The sequence below is a fragment of the Physeter macrocephalus genome, chromosome 14 (genome assembly GCF_002837175.3).
Source record: "Physeter macrocephalus isolate SW-GA chromosome 14, ASM283717v5, whole genome shotgun sequence".
Lineage (NCBI taxonomy): Eukaryota > Metazoa > Chordata > Mammalia > Artiodactyla > Physeteridae > Physeter > Physeter macrocephalus.
Window position 1 is genome coordinate 73,738,422 of NC_041227.1, and position 11,012 is coordinate 73,749,433.

The 11,012-nt window shown below is 41.7% G+C and overlaps 1 long non-coding RNA gene across 1 annotated transcript in view; it reads right to left on the reverse strand.

Moving 5' to 3' along the window:
* Positions 1–11,012, reverse strand: part of LOC129392743 (uncharacterized) — a 25,420-nt gene that overhangs the window by 10,112 nt on the left and 4,296 nt on the right. Inside the window, exon 2 of the long non-coding RNA XR_008619190.1 lies at positions 10,639–10,716. This is a non-coding gene — a long non-coding RNA (uncharacterized lncRNA). The remainder of the gene's footprint in view (positions 1–10,638; positions 10,717–11,012) is intronic.

An 11,012-nucleotide genomic window follows, 5' to 3' on the forward strand; every position in this document is an offset into this window, starting at 1 on the left:
AATAAATGCTGGGGAGGGTGTGGAGAAAAGGGGACCCTCTTGCACTGCTGGTGGGAATGTAAATTGATACAGCCACTATGGAGAACAGTATGGAGGTTCCTTAAAAAACTACAAATAGAACTACCATACGACCCCGCAATCCCACTACTTGGCATATACCCTGAGAAAACCATAATTCAAAAAGAGTCATGTACCAAAATGTTCATTGCAGCTCTATTTACAATAGCCAGGACATGGAAGAAACCTAAGTGTCCATCAACAGATGAATGGATAAAGAAGATGTGGCACATATATACAATGGAATTTTACTCAGCCATAAAAAGGAACAAAACTGGTTATTTGTAGTGAGGTGGATGGACTTAGAGACTGTCACACAGTGAAGTAAGTCAGAAAGAGAAAAACAAATACCGTATGCTAACACATATATATGGAATCTAAAAAAAAAAAGGTCATGAAGAACCTAGGTGCAGGATGGGAATAAAGACGCAGACCTACTAGAGAATGGACTTGAGGACACGGGGAGGGGGAAGGGTAAGCTGGGACAAAGTGAGAGAGTGGCGTGGACATATAAACACTACCAAACGTAAAATAGATAGCTAGTGGGAAGCTGCCACATAGCACAGGGAGATCAGCTCGGTGCTTTGTGGTATGGCTGATTCACTTTGTTGTAAAGCAGAAACTAACACACCATTGTAAAGCAATTATACTCCAATAAAGATGTTAAAAAAAAAAGATGTATTAGATAATTCATAGGAGTAGCATAACAGAAGCAGTCAATTTTAGAATAGAATCAAAGCATGTGAACCCTGAAGAGGATCCAGGTGGGAACAGCAGCCTCTGGATTTGAGCTCTGGGTGATTCGGGAGTTTATCTCTCCCCATCCCGCCCCCCTCCCCCCCCCCCCACCGCCGTCCTGCCTGTGTGCAGCCCTCGGCATTTCTCACGTGGACTCTGTAGCAGTCTCCCCACCATTTTTTAAAAAAATAAATTTATTTATTTATTTTTGGCTGCATTGGGTCTGCATTGCTGCACGTGAGCTTTCTCTAGTTGTGGAGAGCAGGGGCTACTCTTCCTTGCGGTGCGCGGGCTTCTCCTTGCAGTGGCTTCTCTTGTTGCGGAGCACGGGCTCTAGGTGCACGGGCTTCAGTACTTGTGGCATGAGGGCTCAGTAGTTGTGGCACACGGGCTTGCTTGCTCCGCGGCATGTGGGATCTTCCCAGACCAGGGCTCAAACCCGTGTCCCCTGCATTGCCAGGCGGATTCTTAACCACTGCGCCACCAGGGAAGTCCCCTCCCCAACATTTAAAAAAAACTATTTTTCATTGTGGCAAAATATACATAACATAAAATGTATCATTTTAACCATTTTTAAGGGTACAATTCAGTGGCATTAAGTACCTTCACAATGTCATGTGACCACCACCACTATCCATTTCCAGAACTTTTCCATCAAGCCAAACAGAAACTCTGAACCCATTAAATAATAACTCACTACTCCTCCCTGCTGGTCCTCAGTAACCTCTCTTCTACTTTCCATCTCTATGAATTTGCCTCTTCTAGGTACCTTATATAAGTCAATCATACAATATTTATCCTTTTCTGTCTGGCTTCTTTCATTTGGCATAACGCTTCTCCATGTTGTGGCATGTATCAGCATGTGTCCCTTTTAAGGCTGAATAATATTCTATTGCATGTAATTCCACATTTTGGGTATCCATTCAGTGGTTGATGGGCATCTGGGTCATTTCCACCTTTTGGCTATTGTGAATGATGTTGTTATGAACACGGGTGCATCCCTGCTTTTGATCGTGTTCCCAGCCTGTTCTCCATACAAATGTCAGGCACGATTTCCTAAAATACAGATTTGATCATTTACTCTCCTACTTAAAATCCACAAAATGCTCCCTGTTGTTCACACAGTCGAGTCCAGACCTGACCTGGGTGTTTGAGTCTTTTCATAATTCCAGCCTACGCTTTCTGCTCCCCTGCAACCTTCCCCTGCGGTGCTCTGCGTGTTCTCCAAGCACACCCTGCCCTTCCCAGCTCCCGATGTTCCTGCATGTGCTCTTCTCTGCTTGCCAAGACGCAGCGTAAACACCAGCCTTCTTCAATCCTGACAGTGAACGAACCCTACCTTCTGCCATGTCCTGGCTCTGAGGATAGACAGAAGGGATAGGAATTCCCAGCTCTGCCACTTGTTAGCTGGTGACTTTGGGCAAGTTACTTAACCTCTCTGAACCTCTTTCCTCCTCTCTAAAGTATATTATTGAAAGATAATTTTCAGAAAAAGGCAAAATCATGGCTTCATACAGGTATAAAAATGAACACACGGTAAAGATTTTATTTTACTCATGATAAGGGAACCAGGCAGATGTTATGACTGGTTCAAAAGAGAATCTGAGAAACAGACACCTTTACAGATCAAGAATATTGAAATGAATATGCAAATAGAAGCAAACTGGTTTTTCCACAAAGAGAGAGTGCGCTTAATTGAATTTCTGTCAGATGGAACAGAATTCACTTGTCTATCAGTTACCTGCACATTACAGAGTTGTAAAAGAGTTCCCATAGAATCAGAGTCTGATAGAACGAATGGTATGCTATAGATACTGCATCGCTTTCTCTGTTTGACTTTTGTCCCTACCAATATTTTTTTCCTTTCTTTCTGGGCACAAGGAAGACAACTTTCAGGCCCCCTTATGGTTGACTGAGGTCTTGTAGGGGGATCTGTACAATGAATGGACAGGTGTCACTATGGGCCACGACATTTAGCTGCTGGTTCAGAGTTCATCTTATCCTGTCGTTGCAATCACAAAAGCATGGTCAAGATGGAACCTCAGTTGATCTGGATCCCTGAGTGACCACGAGAGCAAAGCTTCTTGCCCACCCATGTTAGAGTGGGACATAAACTGAGATTTGGGCTTATTTGTTCTGCAGCATAACTTAATTTATCCTGACTGATCACAAAGGAAGTTGTGACCAAGCCCTTTATGCAGGGCTTAGCATATAGAAGCTACCCAATCACTGTTCTTACCTTCCTTAACATTCTACTGTAGCACTTATTACATTGCAACATGATAATATATTACTGTGTCTATATTTTGTGCTAGAACATGATTGCCACAGGCTAGGGAGCATAATTTGTTGGCCTCCATATTCTCAAATAGCACCTGGTCATCCAGTGGTTCATAATAAATATTTACTGATTGAATAAATCAAGTATCTGTTGAATTCAAGCTCTGCCACTTGGGCTAGTTATAAATTTTTGGAGCCTTAGTTTTTTTAATCCCTAAATTAGAGGGAAAAACTTCCTAACAGAGTTGTAAAGAATGAAAAAAATCATGAGGATGTGGGAACATATTATCAGTTTTAAAATTACATGCAAATGAGAGGGATTATTATAAATTAAAAAACTAAGTTATAAATTAAAGGTCCCCAAAGATGGGGTGACTGAGCTCAAACCAGGACTAAAACTTGAGATTTTGAGACTTAAAAGTTCAGCGTTGAAGGGGCCCTGAGAGGCCTCCTGGAAGTCTCTTCAGGGGCATCAACCATATGGATCTCCAGGGTCCTACATGAGTATACTCTTTTTTTGACCAAATGGAACTGGAGACTGAGTGACTCACTGCTGATGTCAGGGGCTCAGCAGGGAGGGGCAAGTGTCTCATGAGATTCCCATCAGCCTGGGAGGAGTTTGAGGGTCCCTGGAGAGCCAGTAACCATGGGACAGGGCAAGGACACCAGCCCCTGGCAGTCACTCTGGGAGTATATGCTACCTAAGTAGCCCAGGATTTCCCTCAAGGGACCAAGAGGTTTGTTTGTTCCCTAATTAGTAAAGAGTAAAGGAGGGTTTTTCTGATGTTCTGGTCTGAGAGCCAAGATTTTTGATTTTGTAGCTGACCAGCGGGGTCTTATTGAAGCATGAGGAAGTAGACAAAACCACAGGATATGGATCTGGAGAAACTGGTGATAGCCTGCGTTCCACCGCTCCCAGAAGTGCGACCTCAACCCCAGTACTTCATGTTTCTACCTCTGCTTCCTTGAAAATGGGAATCCTTGTCTTCCTCACCGCACAGGATTGAGGAATACTCTAGATGTGTTTTTTAAATGGTAAGGCAATAGGTATATCAATGTTAGCTATTTTGACAATTCTTATCACATGGCACTGTACAAGTTTCACTGTAAATATTTGTTGGCATGTCAGTTCTCCATTAGACCATGAACTTCTAGGAATCAGGGAAAGTCTTTGCCACTTTTATGTGTCACCCCTCCCCCGCCTCAGGGCCCCCAGCACCTAGCAGAGTGTCTAGCACAGAGCCTGTGAAAGTGGCTGAGAATAAAAAAGGACTGAATGGGAAGAACCAGGTGCAGTATGGACAAAGATGTTTATTTCTACAATTGCCTCTCCCTTACCAAACCCTGCCCATCTTTCTGGACCCAGCCCGTCTCCTTCACGAAACCTTGCAGAGCTAGATCTTCACATGGTGATCTCTCTTTTAGCATCTATTCCAACCTTCTGATTTTATGAATGAAGAAACTGAGGCCCAAGGAGATTGTGTCTCCACTCAAGCCCCCATAGGTCCCATATCTTGTAGGGGGTCTTAATTGCTTTGTGTGCATTTCCTTCCCACCCTCCCCAGACCCCCAATCCCTGAACTGTACCCTCTGAAGACTGAGCCAGGTCTTCCTTTTCTCATATCTCTCCTTTGCCTTCCTCATGCAGTGCCTGTGTGTGACCCTGGATCTCAGGTAGATCCTCAGTAAAGACTCATAGAGTGGCCTTCTCTGCAAATTGGCCCCTTGGCAGCAAAGAGGTAACAAGAGTCTTGGAAAGACGGTAAGTGACTGTTGCCATCTGCTGGTAGCTATGTGGAACTACAGACAAAAGCCTTGCAGCTTGCATGTCTTGCCCTCTTCCTGTATATAAACCACTGTCACTGGAGCCTAGGCAGAGGGTGTCTGGCAACGTTCGCGGCATAGTCCACAAATGTTTGCTGAGTCCTTCACTTCTGCAAAGATATTTACACTTAACTCCTGACCTCCAGGAGCCTACAGTTCTGTAGAGAGCTAAGAACATCAGTAAATATGTTACAATTGTAAACGAGTACCGTAGAGGAACAAACAAAATATGCCAGTGTCCTCCAAAGGCAGGAGGGGTCTGCTACTGTTTGGGAGCATGGAGGAAATCACCAACACCCCATGGGAAATCTCAACATTCTCATCAAAGGGAAGGAGCATTTTGGCATTTGGGGTCTCGTTTGGCAAATAGAAGTTTGAAGGGATAGACTGGGACAGAGAGTGATGCTTTTGTAGAGGAGACAGCATTGAGGAGATGGAAGGAAATTACCACTTGAGGGCCTGAAGTGAGCTAGGGATTGTCTCTCACGTTATTCAGGAAAGCACAGAGTGGCCCAGTGTGTTTGGTTGGGTAAGTCAGCTGGAAAAATAGGCTGCAGCCTGGTCCAGTGAAGCTGATGTTGTCAGTGCCCCGCTCATAAGCCCTCAGGCCTTGCCACTGTATCCCAGCCTGCCAGCATCTGCATCTCTTGAAGGGTCTCTCTGGTGGCCCACTCTGCCCTCATACACAGCAGAGAGGAAGGGCATCCCTCCCGTACCCCAGCATCCATTAGCCCATGACTGTCTGGAATTGGTATATAAATACCCCTGCTCCCTTGCCCCTTGTGTTGGGTTAACTCTGAGACATACGTTCGACCATCACTTCCTAGAGGTCCCCCAACAGGACTAAGCTCAGTTGCCCACAGTGGCAACTTGCCTAATAAGACACCCTTATTCGTTGCCTTCCCTTCCCTGTCTCACTTCCCCATTTCTTACTGGTGTCTCCTCAGATCACTTCCACAATATATTATATACTTTCACATTTTTTATCTCAAGGCCTGTTTCCAGGGAAAGTCAATCTAAAACATCATGGAAGACCTGGGATGTAAGTTAAGACGATTGGACTTCGAGCAATAAGTGCTTCCTTAATGCCAAGTCATAATATAAATGTTAATTATTATTATTTTTTTTAAAGTAGCTTTCCTTTTATTTATTTTTAATTTTTTTAAAAAAATTTTATTTGGCTGTGTTGGGTCTTTGATGCTGCACACCAGCTTTTTTTTTTTGTTTTCTAGTTGCGGCGAGCGGGGGCTACACTTGGTTGCTGTGCGTGGGCTTCTCTTTCCGGTGGCTTCTCTTCTTGTGGAGCACAGGCTCTAGGCACTCGGCCTTCAGTAGTTGTGGCACATGGGCTCAGTAGTTGCGGCTTGTGGGCTCTAGAGTGCAGGCTCAGTAGTTGTGGTGCACGGGCTTCATTGCTCCGTGGCATGTGGGATCTTCCCGGACCAGGGCTCCAACCTGTGTCCCCTGCATTGGCAAGTGGATTCCCAACCACTGTGCCACCAGGGAAGTCCCCATGTTAATTATTTTGACAATCTTTATCTCATTGCACCGTACAAATTGCACTGTGATTATTTGCTGGCGTGTCGGTTCTCCCATTAGACCTTGCACATTATTTGCAGATAGTGTCTTATAAACTGCCATCCTCTCCTCCACATTCTCTCTTGTGGCTGTGGGGCTCTCCCAGCCAGTCTGCACTTAGCTGGGCACATATTGCTATACAGTGACCCAAGAATGAACACATCCTAATCTCTGCCCTTACTTTGAAGACCTAACTCAGCCTGATGGAATGCCGCATTTTTTCATCTACTATTGGTCACAAATTTCCAAGATTCCTTCTTTTATCATTTCCCTTCTGTTTAAAGAACTTCCTTTAGCCATTCTTTTAAGGCAGAGAGCCAGGACTTTCACCTCCTCTCAGCAGTAATTAGGTATTGCTCCCTACTGTAGATGGATTAAATGTACCAGTTAAAAGAAAAAGATTGGCAGAATAGATTTTTTTTTTTTTTTTTGGCTGTACTGCACGGTTTGCAGGATCTTAGCTCCCTGACCAGGGATTGAACGTGAGCCACGGCAGTGGAAGAGCTGAGTCCTAACCACTGGACCACCAGGGAACTCCCCAGAATAGATTTTTTTTTAATGACCAAACTATATGCTGTCTGTCTATAAGAAACTCAATTCAAATATAATGATACAGGTAGGTTAAAAGTAAAGGGATGGAAAAAGGTCTAGCATGCAAATATTAATCAAGAGAAAGCAGCCAGGGCTATATTAATATCAGATAAAGTAGACTTCAGGGCAGAAAAATTACCGAGGACAGAGAGAGACATTACATAATAATAAAGGGGTCAATCCACTAAGAAGGCATAGAAATCCTAAACAGCAGACCCGTAAAGTGTATGCAGCGAACAGCAGAGTTGCAAAATATGTGAAGCAAAAACTGATAGAAATGAAAGGAGAAATAGACAAATCCACAATTTTACTTGGAGGTCTCAACACCCCTCTCTCAAAAACTGATAGAACAACTGTACAGAAAATCAGCAAAGATATAGAAGAATTCAACAATACCATCAACCAATAGGATTTAATTGATGTTTATACCATCAACAGCAGAATACACATTCCTTTCAAATACCTGAGAAACATACATCAAGATACACTCATATTCTGAGCCATAAAACAAACCTCAGATCAAAAAGAATTGAAATCATACAGAGTGTGTTCTCTGACCACACTGGAATAAAACTAGAAACCAATAACAGAAGGATAACAAACACTTGGAACAAATACTTGGATACTAAACAACAGACTTAAAATAATCCATGGTTCAAAGAGGAAGTCTCAAGGGAAATTTTAAAAATATATTGAGTGAGGGCTTCCCTGGTGGCGCAGTGGTTGAGTCTGCCTGCCGACGCAGGGGACACGGGTTCGTGCCCCGGTCTGGGAAGATCCCACATGCCGCGGAGCGGCTAGGCCCGTGAGCCATGGCTGCTGAGCCTGCAGGTCCAGAGCCTGTGCTCTGCAACAGGAGAGGCCACAACAGTGAGAGGCCCGTGTAGCACACACACACACACACACACACACACACACACGCACACACACACACAAATATATAGAGAGAGAGAGAAAGAGAGAGAGAGAGTGAAACTACAACATATTAAAATGTGTGAGACACAGCTAAAGCAGAGCTAAGAGGAAAATTTATAGCACTAAATGCTGACATTAGGAAAAAGAAACAGTCTCAGATCAATCATCTAAGCTACTACCCTAAGATATTAGAAAAATAAAAAAATAAACCCAAAGCAAACAAAAGGGAAGAAATTATAAGAAGTAGAAATCAATGAAGATTGAAAAGAGAAAAAAAATAGAGAAAATAAAAGAAACCAAAAGCTGATTCTTTCAAAAGATCAATGCAGTTGACAAACCTCTAGCAAGAATGACAAAGAAAAAAAGAGAGAAAATGCAAATTACAAAATTCAGGGATGACATGGAGGAAACCACTATAGACCCTGCAGACTTCAAAATGTTAATAAAAGAACACTTGGAACATCTACGTGTAGAACATCTACAGGTACAAATTCGACAAAGATGAAATGAACCAGTTCCTCAAAAAATACAAACTATCACATCTAAACAACAATATGAAATAGATAATTTGAAAAGCCCTGCAACTATTAAGGAAATTGAGTTTGTAATTTAAAACTCCTAAAAAAGAAATCTCCAGGCCCAGATGTTTTCACTGGAGAATTTTGCCAAGCATTTAAAGAGGAATAAATGTCAATTCTACACAGTCTCTCATAGAAAGTAGAAATGGAAGAAGCACTTCCCAATTAATTTTATCTAGAACTACTCTGATACCAAAAGCAGACAGACAGTACCGAGAGAGAGAGAGAGGACTACAGACCAATATTTCTCGTGACTATAGACACAGAAATCCTTAACAAAATCTTTCAAATAGAATTCAGCAATATATACACCATAACAAGTGAGGTTTCTTCCAGGGATGCAAGAGTGGCTCAATATTTGAAAATCAATCAACGTAATCCATCATATTAACAGACTAAAGGAGAAAAATCACATAATCGTGTTAATCCAAAAAAGCATTTGACAAAATTGAACACTCATTCATGATAAAAACTCCCCAAAATAGGCATAGTGGGGAATCTTCTCAATTACGAGCAAAGAAAAAACCTAAACAACGAGAACTAACATCATCCTTAACGGTGAAAGATTGCTTTCTCCCTGAGATTGGGAACAAAGCAAGGATGTCTACTCTCACCACTCTTATTCAACAAAGTACTTGAAGTTCTAGCTAGTGCAAGAAGTCAAGAAAAGGAAATAAAAGGCATACAGATCAAAAAGAAAGAAATAAAACTGCCCCTGTCTGCAGGTGACACAACTGTCTGCTTAGAGTTCTAATATCTAATAAGGTTCCAGTATTTAGAATATATAAATACTTCTTACAACTCAAGAGAGAAAAGACAAAGTCAAAGGATTTGAATAGACATTTTTTCAAAGATGTACAAATGGCCAATAAGCACATGAAAAGATGCTCAACATCATTAGTCATAAGGGACATACAAATCAAAACCACAATGAGATACCAATTTCCATTTACTAGGATGGCTAACATCAAAAGGACAGACAAGGGTTGGCAAGGATATGAAGAAACTAGAATCCTCATACATTGATGGTGGGAATGTAAATTGATGCAGCTGCTGTGGAAAGCAGTTCTACAGTTTCTCAAAAAGTTAAACATAGAGTTACCTATACCCAACAGTTTCATCCGTACATGTATACCCAAGAGAAATGAAAATATATGTTCATAAAAATTTGTACACCAGTGTACACCATCATTCATAATAGCCAAAAAAGTGGAAACAGACCAAATGTCCTTCAACTAATGAATGGATAAACAAAATGTGGTATATCCATGAATTGGAATATTATTCAGCCATAAAAAGGAACAAAATACTGATATATGCTACAACAGGAATGAAACTTGAAAATATTATGCCAAGTGAAAGAAGCCAGATGCAAAAGGCCACATATTGTATGATCCCATTTATATGAAATGTTCAGAATAGGAAAATCTATAGAGACAGAAGTAGATTAGTGGTTGCCAGGGCTGGGAGGGTGGGGGAAGAAGTTGCCAAGGCTGTTAGGGAGTGAATACTAACAGGTATGGGGTTTCTTTAGGGAAGTGATGAAAATATTCTGGAATTAGTAGTGATGATGGTTGCGGCACTTTGTGAATATACTAAAAATCACTGAATTGTACACTTCTAAATGGTGAATTTTATGGTGTGTAAATTAATCTCAAAAAAATTTTTTTAATTGATTGTATTTATGAAACAGATGAGACAGAACATAGAGCCCAGATATAGCTCCACACAAGAACTGAAGGGCACAAGCAATTCAATGGGGGAAGAAGAGTCTTTTCATTAAACGGTGTTGGAGCAATTGAGTTGGTAGGTAGGTAGGTACGTAAATCAATCAACCAACCAACCAACCAGTCAACCTTGACCTAAACCTCACATCTATATAAAAACTAACACCCAATCCACCCTAGGTTCAAATGTAAATGTAAAACTATAAAACTTCAAGGAGAAAACATAGAAAAAAAATGTTTGGGACCTAGGCCTTGGTGATGAGTTCTTCGGGATGACACCAAAATCATTCTCCATAAAAGGAGAAAATCAATAAATTAGACTTCATCAAAATTAAATCTTTGAGGCTTACCTGGCGGTACAGCGGTTAAGACTCCCCACTTCCACTGCAGGGGGCACGAGTTTGATCCCTGGTTGGGGATCCTGCATGCTGCACAGTGTGGCCAAAAAAAAAAAAAAATTAAATCTTTAACTCTGTGAAAGACGCTGTTAAGAAGATGAAAAGACAGGTTACAGACTGAGAAACAGTATTTGCAAACCATGTATCTGACAAAGGACTCATATCTAGAATTTACCTGATAAAGGACTCATATCAAAACTCAACAGTGCTATTTACAATAGCCAGGCCATGGAAACAACCTAAATGCCCATTGACAGATGAATGGATAAAGAAGATGTGGTACATATATACAATGGAATATTACTCAGCCATAAAAAGGAACGAAA